The following is a 15,920-nucleotide window of genomic DNA, read 5'->3' on the forward strand; positions in this document are numbered from 1 at the left end:
TGCATTGCAATGAGAGGAAAATGAAATTTTAACAAATGATGAAGAGAGGGCAGAACTGCTCAATTCCTTCTTTGCCTCAGTCTTCTCTTGCAAGAGTAATTGTGCTCAACTTGGCAAAAAGAGAGCACATGAGGGAAGGAAGTTGCAGCTAAGGATAGGCATATAGGGGTGGTGCATAAACATGTAGTTTCTTTAAATGAAACTAAGTTCTCAGGGCCAGATTAATTGCATCAGAAGATACTAAAGGAATTTGCTAATGTAATTTCAGACCTCTGTCTATTATTTTTGATAATTCTAGGAGAACAGGTGAGGGGCCAGAAGACTGGATATGAGCAAACGTTGTCTCCATCTTCAAGAAGGGGGATAGGAGGATCTATGTAACTATCATCTCTACCTCGGAAGGTTTTAGAACAAATAAAGTTAGTCCTTGAACATTTAGAAAAGAAGACTGTGATTGCTAAGAGTCAGCAGGGCTGGCGGGTGGGAGTAGGCCATGTAGGCGGCTGCCTCAGGCGCTGCAGGGCCACCTCTTTCACCTGCTCAAGTCTTGGGCAGAGGAAAGAGGCTGCTCTGCCTTGCTTCCAGGCTGCCTTCCCTTGCAAGGGAGCAGCCTGAGAGGAGGCAGAGCCCCCCCCCCGCCGCCTCTTTTCCCCACCCCAGACTTTCTCCCACTGCGGGAAGGTGGGGGGGGGGTTGAACAGTGGACTCCTCAAGCAGAGCCTGCTGCGCAAACAGGGCCATCCGGCCCTGCTCAGCTTTCCCATGCTGTGGGAAAGTCGAAGGGGGCTGCTTTTGCACGACGCTGTGCAAACCGGCCGCACAAACAAGCGCCCGGGTTCTAAATTGCAACTGCAAGTTCCCTCCACTCTGACTCTATGTCTCTCTCTCTCTGTCTGCCTGCCAAATACAGCGTGCAGAGTTCAGAAGAGTTAAGGAAGTCCTTAAAACGGCAAGGGTCAGAAGAAGCTTCCCCTGCCTTCAAAATAAAATTGGATGTTTAAGATGCAGGATACTTCTGGTGTCTAGGGAAATGCTGTGAAAACAATGAACGTTGGTAAAAAATGTATATGCAAAAATGCCTTTGGAGCTACTCCTTTGCAGCTCCTGAGCAGCCCCAACTCCTTTTCTGGGGGTGGGGAAAACATTGAGAAACCTGGATGCTTGCCCAGTCCTTGAGGCAGGGCACTTTAAGAAAACTGGCACTCTTCCCTCCCCTCCCCATTACTGTGGCAACAGAGCTGTAAGCAGGGCCGGAAGCTTAGCCTAACTCTCCATCTGAGGCTTCTGGACTGATTTTGTTGACGTCAAAGAGGGGGTGAAGAGGCGCAAGAGCAAAAGGATGCACTAACAGAGGGAGCCTGACGCTCCTTGCCGCTCCTCCCCCTCAGCAGACCCAGGTCCAGAATGGAGGAACTGGTCTGCAAGACTTTACTTTCGAGTATGCCTCCTTAGTGTCAAGTTAAAAGTATTCCTCTGGGAGATTTTGTGTGTGTGTGTTTACGGCATTTATCTTTTAAATTTCCACGAGGTTCAATTTCTTGGTCTGTTTGCCTGTAATCCTTACTGGGCTAAAGAAAGAATAAACTTCATCCCATTCCACATAAAATGTGAAATGCTGCTGATGGGGTGCTCCACTAATAGTATGTCTATCTGTTAAGGATTAGAAAAAGCATTTCAATTTTACTTGACAAAAAGGGCCACAGACAAGAATAGTTTGCAATCCTCCACATCTAAGAGCTCAGAAGTTTCTTAGATTCAGGACTCTGGCTCTTTTCTACCACTACAGACAAGACTAACACAGCTACCCATTTGATCTGTCTCCAATAAGGTAGGTCAGTCTTGAGTGTGCAACTAGCCTAGGTTCCATGTATTTGTGTATTTATTTTATCGTAATAGTTCAAAGCTGCCATGGTGACTGTTGTAAGGATGGAGAAGTGGGATACAAATTCTGGAATTTGAAAAGTATATCCATTCTAACCCAACTGCTCAGCAATTTCACTGAATGTCCCAGAGTTCTTGTATTGTGAGAAAGGGAGAAAAGTATTTCTTTCTCTACCTTCTCTATTCCATGCATATTCTTGTAAACCTCTATCATGTCACCCCTCAGTCAACATTTCTCCAAGCTAAAGAGTCCCAAGTGCTTTAACCTTTCTTCACAGGGAAAGTGTTCCAATGCTTTAATCATTCTAGTTGCCCTTTTCTGCACATTTCCCAATGCTATAATTTCTTTTTGAGGTGTGGTGACCAGAATGGAACACCTCAGGAGTACCATGGGGTCAGTGGGGGGGGGCAGGTGCACTGAGGAGCACTTGGTGGCTGTGGGCGTGGGGGCGCCAGTAGGTAGGCTCGCCTACGGCACTAAAAAGCCTAGCGCCGGCCCTGAGAATCAGCATGGATTCCTCAAGAACAAGTCATGTCAGACTCAGCTTATCTCCTTTTTTGAGAGAGTTTCTACCTTGTTGGATCAGGAGAATGCTGTAGACATAGTTTATCTTGATTTCAGTAAGGCTTTTGATAAGTTCCATGTAATATTCTTGTTGAGAAGTTGGTAAAAAATAGTTTGGATCCTATTACTGTTGGGTGGCTTTGTAACTGGTGGCTTTAAACTTGACACCACAAGGGGAAGGAAACAACCAATGCAGGGGTTTCAGTGAAGGAGAGCATACAGCAGAGGCTCACCTGGAAAGGCCAGGTCAAATGGAGCTGAATGTACACGGCTTCAGGTGCCAATGCACCATAGCCCAAAGCTCAGGCCATAAGAAGGAAGAGCTTGAGCTTCTAATGCAGACAGAGGGATATGATTTAGTAGTCAAATCAGAGGTTTGATGGGATGATTCCCATGACTGGAATGTAGTAGTGGGTGGATATGAGCTGAGAAAAACTGAGAGTTGAAGAGGAAGTGGTGCTGCATGTGAGGACAGGAAGTGCATGACAGCCCAGTGGAAAGTACCTGGGTGAACGTAAGGGAAAGAAGGACAAACAGTATTGTGGTTGTAGTATGCTACAGATCTCCTGTTTAGGGTGAGGACATGAATGCTGCCCTCCTTGAGCAGCTTGACAGTGGATCCTTGTAGTTATGGGCGACTTCAGCTTCTCTGATGTGCACTGGGAGACAAACTCTGCCAAGTGTCCACAGTCATTCGGGGGCAGGCACCACCAAAAAGTTGCATGATGAAGAATGTGCCCCTTTAGGTATGATCCCATACTGCTTAGGGCTTTAAAGATTAAGATCAGCACCTTGAATTTGATTTTCCTGACTTGCCTGGCTGACACTTCCTTTTTCAAATGGTGGAGAAAGCTATGAAGGACTCAGCAATAATTCTACACCATCCTTTATATGACAGCCCTCCAAGTACTTGAAGATGGTGATCATATCACCTCTCAGCCGCCACCTCTCCAAGCTAAACATCCCCAGCTCCTTCAACCTTTCCTCATAGGACTTGGTCTCCAGACCCCTCACCATCTTTGTCACCCTCCTCTGGACCCGTTCCAGCTTGTCTATATCCTTCTTAAAATGTGGTGCCCAAAACTGAACACAATACTCCAGGTGAGGTCTTACCAGAGCAGAATAAAGCGATACCATCACATTATGTGATCTGGACACTATACTTCTGTTGATATAGCCCAAAATTGCATTTGCCTTTTTAGACACTGCATCACACTGTTGACTCATGTTCAGCGTATAATCCACTAAGACCCCTAGATCCTTTTTGCATATACTACTGCTAAGACAAGTCTCCCCCATCCTATAGCCATGCATTGGATTTTTCCTACCTAAATGCAGAACTTTACATTTATCCCTGTTAAAATTCATTTTATTGATTTTAGCCCAGTTTTCCAGCTTGTCAAGGTCATCCTGTATCCTGTTTCTGTCGTCTTCTGTGTTTGCAACCCCTCCCAATTTAGTATTATCTGCAAATTTAATAAGCATTCCCTCTATTCCTTCATCCAAATCATTTATAAAGATGTTGAACAAAACAGGTCCCAGGACAGATCCCTGAAGCACTCCACTTGTCACTCCTCTCCAAGAGAATGAAAAACCATTCACAAACACTCTTTGGGTGCAATCTGTCATCCAGTTACAGATCCACATAACAGGATCCAAACCACATTTTACCAACTTGTCCACAAGGATAGTATGTGGAACCTTATCAAAAGCCTTACTGAAATCAAGATAAATGACGTCTACAGCATTCCCCCGATCCAGCAAGGTAGTCACTTTCTCAAAAAAAGAGATCAGGTTAGTCTGACATGACTTGTTCTTGAGAAAACCATGCTGCCTCTTAGTAATCACATCCATTCTTTCTAAATGTTCCAGGACTGATTGATTATTTGTTCTAAAACTTTTCCAGGTATAGACATCAAGCTGACGGGTCAGTAGTTACCCGAATCGTCTTTTTTCCTCTTCTTGAAGATGGGGATGATATTCACCCACCTCCAATCTTCCAACACCTCTCCTGTTCTCCAAGAATTTTCAAAAATAATAGCCAGAGGCTAAGAAATTACATCCACAAGCTCTATTAGAACCCTTGGATGCAATTCATCTGGCCCTGAGGACTTAGTTTCATTTAAAGAAACTAGGTGTTTATGTACTACCCCTACACTGATCCTAGGTTGGAACTTCATACTCTCCTTATATGTTCCGCTTTTGTCATGTTGAGCACCGTTCCCCTCAGAAGAGAAGACTGAGGAAAAGTAGGAATTGAGCAGTTCCGCCCTCTCTTCATTACCTGTTACAATTTCACTTTCTTGCCCTCACAATGGGCCTACCATGTCCTTGCTCATTTTCTTACTCTGAACATAAGAAAATAACCCTTTTTTGTTGTTTTTAGCATCTTTAAGCTCATACTGAGCTTTAGCTTTCCTAACTTTTTCTCTACAAGCACTGGTGATTTGTTTATATTCATCCTCGGTTATAAGGCCCTCCTTCCAATTCCTAAAGGAGTCTTTTTTATTTCTCAAGTCTTTAGAGAACTGTTTATGGAGCCACTTTGGCTTCTTTAGGCTTTTTCCACTTTTTCTTCTCATAGGAATCGTTTGTGATTGTGCTTTGAGTATTTCGCTTTTAAGAAACTTCCACACCTCTGAACCTCCTTCCTCCTAAGTATTTCTGACCATGGGATTTTACCCAGCATAGTTCTAAGTTTATCGAAGTTTGCCTTTCTGAAGTCCAACCTATAAGTCTGACTATGTATAGCTTTTCCCTTTCCTAAGACTATAAATTCCAAAATCACATGGTCACTACTGCCCAGGGTGCCCACTATTTCCACTTCTTTAATCAATTCTTCCTTGTTGGTGAGAATCAAATCGAAGACAGCAGATCCCCTTGTTTCCTTCTTCACTTTCTGGAAAAGAAAGTTGCCAGCAAGACACGTCAGGAATCTATTTGACTTTTCATTTTTAGCAGAGTTGGACTTCCAACAGATGTCCGGGTAATTGAAATCTCCCATGATCACTGTATCCCTTCTCTTGGAGAACTTTGCAATCTGCTGTAGAAGTATCTCATCCAAGTCCTCTGCCTGACTTGGTGGTCTATAGCAGACCCCCACAATAATATCACTGTTGTTTCTTACTCCTTTTATTTTTACCCAGAGATTTTCAACTGAGCTGCCATGCTCAGATTCACATATTTTCTTACAAGTATATACCTCCTTCACATATATTGCTACGCCTCCGCCCTTTCTCATTTGCCTGTCCCTTTTAAATAAGTTGTACCCTTGAATCCTAATATTCCAGTTTTGAGTGTTATCCCACCACGTTTCAGTAAGGCCTATTATGTCATAGTCTCCTTCCTTTATTAGGACTTCCAGTTCCTCCTGTTTGTTTCCCATACTCTGTGCATTAGTGTAGAGACATCGGAATCCACGTTTTTTGCATCCCAAGGGTTTGGTTTCCGTACAAGCCTGCAAGTTAACATTACCTAGCATATGCACCACTCTCTGCAAATCTTTAATGTCCTTATCCCCAGTTTCTGGAATCATACAAGGCTTTGAATTATTGCCTCGCTCCCCCATACAATTTAGTTTAAAGCCCTCCTTATTAGGTTAGCACGGCTGCTACCAAACACCCTTTTCCCTACTGCCGTAAGGTGCAAACCATCTCCCGATAGAAGACCACCATCTCGAAAGCGCAAGCCACGATCCAGAAATCCGAATCTTTCCTGACGACACCATCGACTTAGGCAGTCGTTTATTTGAAGTATTCTTCTTGCTCGTCCTAAGCCACGGCCTTCAACAGGAAGCACTGACAAGAACACAACCTGTACACCCAGCTCCTTCACCTTCTGACCCAGAGCTACATAGTCTTTTCTAATACGTTCAGGGCTATGATGGGCAGTATCATTCGTTCCCACATGGATCAGCAAGAAAGGATAGTAATCCGTGCGCTTGATAAGTCTTCCAATCCTTTCTGTCACATGCTGAATGCATGCTCCTGGCAGACAGCAGACCTCTCGGGATGACAAGTCTGCTCGGCAAACTTTGGGCTCCACCCCTCTGAGCAAGGAATCTCCAATCACCACCACCTTCCTCTTCCTATATTGGGGAGCAGAAGCTTCAGGCTTTTTATCCACAGAATCCTCAGAAACTTTGTTCAAGCTTCGTCGAGGCTGGGGAAGTAGACCTTGTTCCAATGGTTCAAAATCAGTTACTGTGGGGAGATCCTGGAACCTATTGCTGAGCAGCAGGGGCTCAGAACAAATCCTGATTTTCTTTCTCCTTCGGGTTACATTTTTCCAGGAACCCTCCTCCTGTGTTGAATTCTCTTCTAATTGCTGAGATACCATTTCCTCTCCCTCCTCTTGTCCTTTCAAGAGCGCCTCATGCGTTTTGTCAAGAAAATCCTCACCTTCCCTTATACACTGCAGTGTGGACAATCGTGCCTCCAGTCCCTGTATCTTCTCCTCCAGCAGGGCCACTAACTTACACTTGATGCAAGTGTAATTCGTGCTACTCTCAGGTAGAAATACAAACATCCCAGTCTTTACACGTCACTGCCTCTGTTCCTTCACCAGCCATACTGCTGCAATCCATTTCAAAATTTTCTTTATCTTCACTTAACTTTAAATCCCACTGCCAACTGCCACTTGAAACTACTTGTGGGTAACTACCCACCTATCTACACAACCCCCAAGCTAGACCCCCAGGCTCAGAGCCACAGGCCAAGAGCCTCTGGCAAGGATGAGCCTTGCAAATTAAAGGCTCAAGCCCCCACCCACCTCTGACTTAACAGCCAGAGCAGCAGCAGAAGGTGGGGCCAGCAATTACCATCAGGCAAACAAGCTCTCCTCACTCAGCAACAGCTACACAAAAGCAATCAGAAACCCCTCTCCAGCAGGCACCAAGCACTCACACAGTTCCCTCCCACAGCAACCCTAGGTAATGCTCCCCAGCAGTTTTAGAAAAGCAAATCAAGTCTCTCGGGAATCATATTTTACCTGTTGCAAGGCACCCCAGGCCTCACTTGTTGAGGGAGCGGTGGAGTATAAATTAGATAAATAAAATTTACAAGCATCTAAGGGACAACTTGGTGATCCAGGAAAAGTCAGCATGGTTTTGTCCCCAACAGGTCCTGCCAGATCAACCTGGTTTCCTTCTTTGATAGAAGAGTGAACTTACTGGATCATGGGAATGCTGTTGATGTTGTTTACCTGGATTTCAGTAAAATTTTTGAAGGTTCCCCATGATGTTCTGATGAATAAACTGTGGGCTGGACTCAAAGTGGATAGGAAGCTGGTTGGAGAACTACACCTAGGAGTAATTTTCAGTGATATTTCACCTGACTGAGGGAAGGTATTCAGTAGTATGCCACAGAGTTCAGTTCTTGGCCCTGTTCAATATTTTTATAAATGATCTGGATGAGAGGTTGGAAGGACTACTCATTAAATTTGTAGATAACACCAATTGGGAGGAATAGTGAACACCTCAGAAAATAGAGATAGAATTCAATGAGACCTGAACACATTAGAAAATGAGAAACATACATACTGGATGGGGGGACACACTTCTAGGTAGCAGTGTGTATGTGAACAAGATCTTGGGGTACGAGTTGACTATAAGCTAAATATGAACAGTCGGTGTGATGCAGTGGCAAAAACGGCTAATGTGGAGGCATTACAGAGGCGTAACATCCAAATCACAAGATAGTTCCACTGTACACTGCATTGGTCAGGCTGCACCTGGAGTACTGTGTGCAGTTCCAGAGGCCTCACTTCAAAATGGATGTGGAAAGAATGGAGAAGGTACAGAGGAGAGTGATGAAGATAATCAAGGGCCTGAAGACCAAGCCCCACAAGGAAAGGCTGAGAGAATTGGGAATGTTCATTCTGGAGAAGAGGCTGAGTAGGGATACGATTGCTCTCAAATATTTGAAAGGCTGTTACTTAAAGGAGGGCAGGGAGCCATTCCTGTTGGCAGCACAGGATAAGACCCATAATAATAGGTTTATATTACTAACCGAAAGGTACTGGCTGGAGATTAGGATAAATGTTTTTATGGCAAGAGTAGTTCAGCAGTGGAACTTGCTGCCTAGGGAGGTGGGGAGTTTCCCCTCACTGGCAGACTTCAAGCAGCAGCTGGATGAACACATGTCAGAGATGCTTTAGGCTGATCCTGCAATGAGTCAGGGGGTTGAACTAGTTGGCCTGTATGGCCACTTCCAGTTTTATGATTCTGTGAAATTCACTGTAAGTGCTAAGAGTTACACAACCCTCCTAACGTCATTGGCTTGGACAGAGCTGCTGGTGACAAACCAAGACTTTGACGTGGTAGATAGCTTGCTAAAAATGGTGACATGGTGATGATTTTAAAAAGGCAAATTCCATGCTAGGGATGATAAGGAAGAGGACTGAAAGTAAAACCATCAGTATAAAAGTGTGTTTACACAAACCCTTGGTGTGATCTGTTTTGGAATACCATATAGTCCTGGTTGCTGCATCTTTCAAATGTTGTTAATCCACAAGAGAAACAGCAAAAAAAGACAACCAAACAGAATGATTGTGAATTGGAGCCCCTTCCTATAAAGAAAGGTTAAAGAATCTGGGGTTATTTTGTCCAGAAAAGAAGGTGATCAAAAGGTAATACGACAAAGGTCTACATGCAAAGTGCAGAGAAAATGGATAGAGAGTAACTTCTTTCCTGCTCCCATAAACCTGGAACTTGTGGTCTTCTTATGAAAGCCATGAGCAGTATATTCAAGACAGATTAAAGGCAACACTGCTTCACTCCAAGGAACCTGACTTGTGGAACTCATTGCTACAAGATGAGAGGTGATGGCCTCTGGCTTAGATGGACTTAAATCTGGGACAGATTGATGGAGGAAATTGCTGGCTATTATCCATGATGACTAAATAGAACCTCCAGGCTCAGAGACAGAATTAATGCCTCTTACTGTGAGATTCTGGGGAGCAGTTTGCAAATGCAGACTGAAGTCTGTGAGCTTCCCTGTAGGCAATAGGATGATGGGCCATTGGTCCTACCCAGTAGGGTTACTCTTATATCCCTACTGGAAATCAGCTCAGACGTGCCTGAGAGAAAGGGGGAAATAAGCTGCAGTGGGGGGGGGGAGTTTTAACCCCTAGATACATTCCCTAACAATTGTGGCCCCATCCACTGCTTTATGCATGATTGGGACAGATTCATAATTAAACAAACATGTCTGCCCTCACTTGAAATGTGCTGTGTCCTCAAATCCTCAAAAATGGGAATGTGTTGCTGTTTAAAATCACTCATTATTTTAAAAAATATATTTTTGATCAACTTTATCAAAAGAACAAGTTGTGTCTCTAGAAGATATTCAGTTTCTCTAGGTAATTGCTAGGCACCGTCTCCTGAGTGACAGGCTAATATGTATTGTCGGATTTGCAAAGAAGAGTCAGTCTCAATAAGGCCTCCTCTTGTTCCTCTTTCATCACCCCACACACTTTTCTATCCCATCATGTTACTAGTTTTTGAAGTGTTAACAGTTTACTCCCTGGTCAGAACCTCCTTCGCACCTTGGCTGTTAATACTTTTAATTGTAATATGAATCAATGGTTCAGTTCTCTGCAATATTTTCTCCCTTCTCTCTTTCGCTTTTGTTAGCCCGATAATTGGCCAAAATGTTTCTTCAGAATGGGTGGTATCCTTGCTTTTAACAAGATGAAAATCAATTCCTTGCTGGTGACCTTTCTTGTATTACTCCTATAACAAATATGTTTGTTTTCCTTACAGTTCAGATTCCCTAGCCTCTTTTTTGACTTTGTACTATGATGATGCTTTAATTCTAACTCCTTTTTTGCCTGAAACATCACTGAGATGCTTTTTGAGTTATCCCTTATAAAAACTAACTTCAGTGGTTCTTGCTATTTTCAGACTTGCTCTTAGAAGAGAGGGCTCCAACTTGGTCAGGAAGAAAATATTTGTTACTGTTTTAATAACTGCCAAAGGTTAAACATTGGGCATTATCAATGCTAAGCTGCTATCAGAGATGATTTCTCTTAAAGCTCTTACTGTGTCCGCTCAGGTTACAATTTACCAAACGCAACTATTCCAGGTCTAGAACAGAGGGAAGGGAAGGAATTTAAAACATCAAGCTACGTATGTGTGGAAAAGTTTCTGAACATAAGGTCATTTTAATTCATAGTTCCTTTCTTTAAAAAAAAAAAAAAAGCCTATCTTTGCTCAGCTTTAACATTTTTGTTAAGAAGTCATTCCTCTTTAAGCTTTGTCATTAAAGAAAGTTGTCTATAAGCACCTTATCAAAGAGTATAGAAATATTCAAGTTCCTGAAAGTGAAAATGTGTGATCAATTTTGTCTAGCCATCCAAAGGCCACTTAAAATCAGTTTCACTTTTTCACTTTTTATTAGTTTAAAGCTCCCATCCAGTATAACACTGTACAGATATATTCTCCTATCCTTTATTTAGATCTGGTAACACAAAGCCCACTTAAAAGCGGTTATGCTTTTATACTGCTGGCTTTGGTCTATTATTAGTTTTTACAGTTTTTCTCTAGTACATATATAATTTACCACTTCCCTGTCTCTCACCCACACCACACATGTCCCTGCAGCCCAGGAATTCTTCCTCTCCCAAAGAGAAAAAAGCAAATAGGAAAGAAAACAGGTCCCTGCACCTAGAAGCTTGTGGTTTTTTAAAGATAACACAGGGAGGGGGGGCGGCGGAGGTACAAATGGGTCTATTTATACCTGTGTGAGAAAATTCAATCAGAATTCATTTATATAAGTGATTAAGGGCTGAAGTGATTATTTAAAATAGTCTCACATTTGTAACATTTATAAATTCAGTCTGCTTGCAAGGACGTGAAAGATGGTCTTGGACCTGGTTCCTGATCTTCAAAAATTCGGAAACATTAGATTCAGGTGGGTAGCTGTGTTGGTCTGAAATAACAGAACAAAGTTTGGGTCCAGTGTCACCTTTAAAACCAGCAAAATCTAATCCTGGGTATAAGTTTTCGTGTGCATGCATACTTCATCACCCCATTATGTGATAGCCAAGTCTATTGTCTCTCCCATCTTCAGAGAGAAGAAGAAGAAGATACTGGATTTATATCCCGCCCTCCACTCCGAAGAGTCTCAGAGCGGCTCACAATCTCCTTTACCTTCCTCCCCCACAACAGACACCCTGTGAGGTGGGTGGGGCTGGAGAGGGCTCTCACAGCAGCTGCCCTTTTAAGGACAACCTCTGCCAGAGCTATGGCTGACCCAAGGCCATGCCAGCTGGTGCAAGTGGGGAATCAAACCCGGTTCTCCCGTATAAGAGTCGGCACACTTAACCACTACACCAAACTGGCTCTCCACCTCTTCCCTAAGTTATCAACTAAAGAGTCTTCCAGAAAGTGTCTCAAATGAGTCATGACACTAACTAGGTGGGCTGAATGCCATCCTTCCTTTTGCCCCTTAAATAAAAAGAAGCCACAGATAACTATGGGACAAAAAAATACTAACAATGCCATAATATTGGAGGCTAGACACTGAAATGCAGTAGCTTGCAGGATAGAAGTGGAAATCTACATCCTGCAATGTAGTATGTTTTAATATATATATTTTAAAAAATTGGGAATTCTTTGCAGAATTACTCTCTTCTAATCTTTTATTTTTTTATTTTTTTTAAAGAATAACATGTCTTAGGGAATGCTGCCAAACTGCCTTTCTATCCTGAGACGGCTTCCTCTACTCTGATAATAAGGACATTTCTTCAGCTATGATACACATTTTAATGGGTTTTATTTAGTGGGAGGGGAGTTTTCTGGTCAGGAAATGGATAATGCGTCATGAATCATTCAAAATGGTGAGATTTTACTTCAGATGATCCCCTCTAGAAAATCCCCCCAAGAAAAACCTCTATAAATGTAAAAGCTTTATCCCAGTTCCAACATACCATTTTGACCAAGTCAGTAGGCCCACTACTTAAAAGCATGTAAACTGCACTGCATGTTTGTTTGCACTATATTGGTTGATATGATGTCAAACCACAGAGCAAAGAAGTTTCAGCAAACTCAAAAATTAAGCATCCCTTGTGAAAGAGCAGACATGCCATTGAAGGGTCTGTGGAGGGAGATGAGATTTTAGGGGCACCAAGATTCTCAGCAAAGGTCAAAGTATTGGATATATCCAACACTGAATTACCAACAAAAAAAAAAGTCTAGTTTAAGAACTTTTGTTATGATACCTGGATCCAGTTTATCATCCAGCCATCTTATGATAACCATAGATATAGGTCCATGTGTGTGCCTTAAGAAACTAATTACATGTTGTCTGGATACAAGGGGGGCAAGGGGACTGCCTACCCAATGCCTGTCATGTCTTTGTATGTGAAAAGTTCTCACAATTAGTATATTAATCAATTGCAAGGAGACTTGTCTCACTGTTTCCCAAAGCCTTCTCAATATAAAGTTACTCAATTTCTAGCAGTTTTGCAGATCAGGTGGAAACCCCCAAAGGTTATTTGTTCATGTCCCTGCTCCCAAAATGCTAACAGTCCAACATCACATACTAGAAAACATTTCACTCCCAACCCCCATGTTCATTCCCTGAAGGTGGAAAACAAAGTGTCCAAACACTCTCTCTCATTGTTAAATGTCCTCATCTACCCCTGGAAGACAAATGTAGCTTCCACATTCTTCATTTGCCTCCTGCAGTTCCCCAAGAACAAAAAGACTACAGAGTTGTAACAGTCCCACACATGGCTGTCACATGTCCTATCTGACTCCTGGGCTAGTTGTTTATATATTCAGGATGTTTTCATTATAATACCCTGACATTGATAGCCCAGGCAAGCCTTAACTTGCCATAGCATGGAAACTAAAGCAGGGTCAGCCCTGGTTAGTACTTGGGCGGGAGACCATCAAGGAAGACCAGAATTGTTATGCAGAGGGAAACCACCCATTTGTCTCTTGCCTTGAAAACCCTACAGGGTTGCCATAAGTCAGCTGTGACTTGATGGCACTATCCACCACCACGCTTCAGAAAAATTACAAGTCTAGTTAATGTAATAAATATCAGTTTTGGTGAAGCAAAGAGTACAAATCATTAAAACAGATGGCTTATGTTTCTTCACTGTTATCCTTTTATCCTTAAAATGCCTTCTATCCTGCAATGCAATTTCTAATAAACAACACACCGTTCCTGTTAAAAGCTGTTTTCCTTAGCAACTGAGACTTCAAAGCAATCCTGCCTTTATGGCTGTGTATTTAATAGAACATAACTAATGTAGCTATACTGTAATGATAACAACAGACAACCATCCTTGAGTCAAAGAGTATTAGGCCAGCCAGTTTACGGCAACATAAAATAGCCTGGTTGGCTTTCAGAGTAGTTTTAATTTTCTGCTAGGCACGGTTGGACATCCCTGGGAAGATGGTTGCCAGGTGCAATTGTCATATTCCATATGGAATCAAGCTACAGTGTCTGTAAGAGCTGTGTATGAAGGGGAAGTTCAGTGGCTAGCTGCTCTTTCTCCCCTGCCGTAGCAGTGGAAGATGGTATATATACCAACATTTCTTCTTCCATACAAAGAGAGTTCTAGATCTGGCAGCTCTAATGTCAAGACCTTTTTGTCTAACAATTATTTCTCTTTCCATATAAACCTGCTGTTTTATCAAAACCAATTGATTGAGAAGTCTTTGTATCTTTTCCTGATTTTCTGATGAGAGAAGGAGCTAAGTGGGAGTTACTTTCACCCTCCCCCCATGTGGAAAATATTAAGTATCCTCTTTCCACATGTTGTAGGGTTGCCAGGTCAACTTACCTTCTGGGAGACCAGAAGTGATGGTAAGCATTTTTGGGCCTACTTCCAATTTCAGGCCTACTTCTCCAACTACTTCTGGTTGGAGGTGACATTCTGATTCTTGGGGAAAACTCTGGTAAATTTGACTTCAAACCATAGAGTTTTGCCCAAAAACCAGAGCAGAGCTTCAGCCCCATCCAGAAGTAAGCCTAAAATCAGAAGTAGGCCCAAAACTGGAAGCAGACCTGAACAGGCCAATTGTGGGTGGGATTTCCCCCCATGGCCAGTGCCAAATTAAACCCTGTGGAGGCCCCTAGGCAGTCAAAATCTCAGGGGGCCCCTAGCAAATTATCTCAGAGTGCCCCACCACCACCCGCAGCCCCCACTGCAGCCTGCAGCCAGCTTCTCAAAAGCCCCTTTGACAAAGCTGCAGGGGAGAGGCACAGAGAGGCAAACTTGGCAACACCAGCAGCACTCACACCAGGCAAGTTGGGCAAAAAGTGACTCATTTGCTGGCTCCGTGTGCAGGCTGGAAGGGCTGCAAGCAGGGGAGAAATGGGGGGAGCCAGCTGGGGCCCCTAAAGATGTGGGGCCCATAGGCCAGTGCCTACTTGGCCTAATTGTTAATCCAGCCCTGCCTGAGGCCAGCTGGCCAGCAGTGGGCAAGAACATGCAAAAGCAAACGTTCCCCTGCTCCCACCAGGGGCTGGCAACTCTTAACATGTTGTTTCAAAACTGAAATGACAAATACTAGAAATGACAATTGCTATAGTGCTCTGTTTGGCCAAAACACAGCTTCAGCCAACAAAACCCTTTTGTTCCAGCTGTCAGCTGGTTTGATGAGGCCATCAGAAGGAAGGGAAGGACCAGTCAGGTACCTTCCATTGTATCTGGATCCAGCATGGCAGGTGCTTTTAGTTTATCTTCCAGCTGGTGCTGAGACCATCACAGGGTGGAGGGGGGCAGGAAACAGCTAGTACAAAGGGAGGGTAGCTGCCTCCCTCATGTATGAATCCAGCCCAGCTGAAAATCCTTACCCCAGGGACATTTTGTATTAAGGTTTTAATTTGGAAGCTACTTCTGGAGGGAGCCAGTTTTGGGCTGATGTGCAGGCTTTAAAACAATATAATGACTGCAATTTAACACCTACCCTGGAATTTCTCCATGTGGTTTGCTCAGGAATCTAGATCAAATTATGCTTTGGTCATTAAAAAGAAAGAAACTATATTTCCCTAAGTGGAGGCTCAGTAGAATTATTGCAACATAAACCCAAGAACGGGTGATGAATGGTGCAACTTTGCCAAACCAGTGGGCTGCTTAGCATCAACAGAAAGAATCTGTTTCAAAACTGGATGTGCTTTTCGACTTACAGAACAAAGAGCTGTGTCTGCAGAGAAGCAACCTAGTAGCCAACCACTTCGCCTTAGAGTTGCCCTAGAATTGTCCAAAAAAAAAAAAAATGCATGGTGGGGAAACGACAACAAAATTAGCCTTATACTTGACATTCATAATATTAGTCTAGTTCAAGTCCAGCAATTTCCCTCTCCATTCTGTTCTTGAAGTTCATTTGCAGTAAAGCAGCAACTTTGAGGTCAACGATTTCATGTTCTGGAAGGTTAAAATGTTCTCCGATGGATTTCTCAGTTTTGTGATTCCTGATGTCAGATTTGTGTCCATTTATCCTTTGTCGTAGGGT

Source organism: Heteronotia binoei, chromosome 13, assembly GCF_032191835.1.
Source record: "Heteronotia binoei isolate CCM8104 ecotype False Entrance Well chromosome 13, APGP_CSIRO_Hbin_v1, whole genome shotgun sequence".
NCBI lineage: Eukaryota > Metazoa > Chordata > Lepidosauria > Squamata > Gekkonidae > Heteronotia > Heteronotia binoei.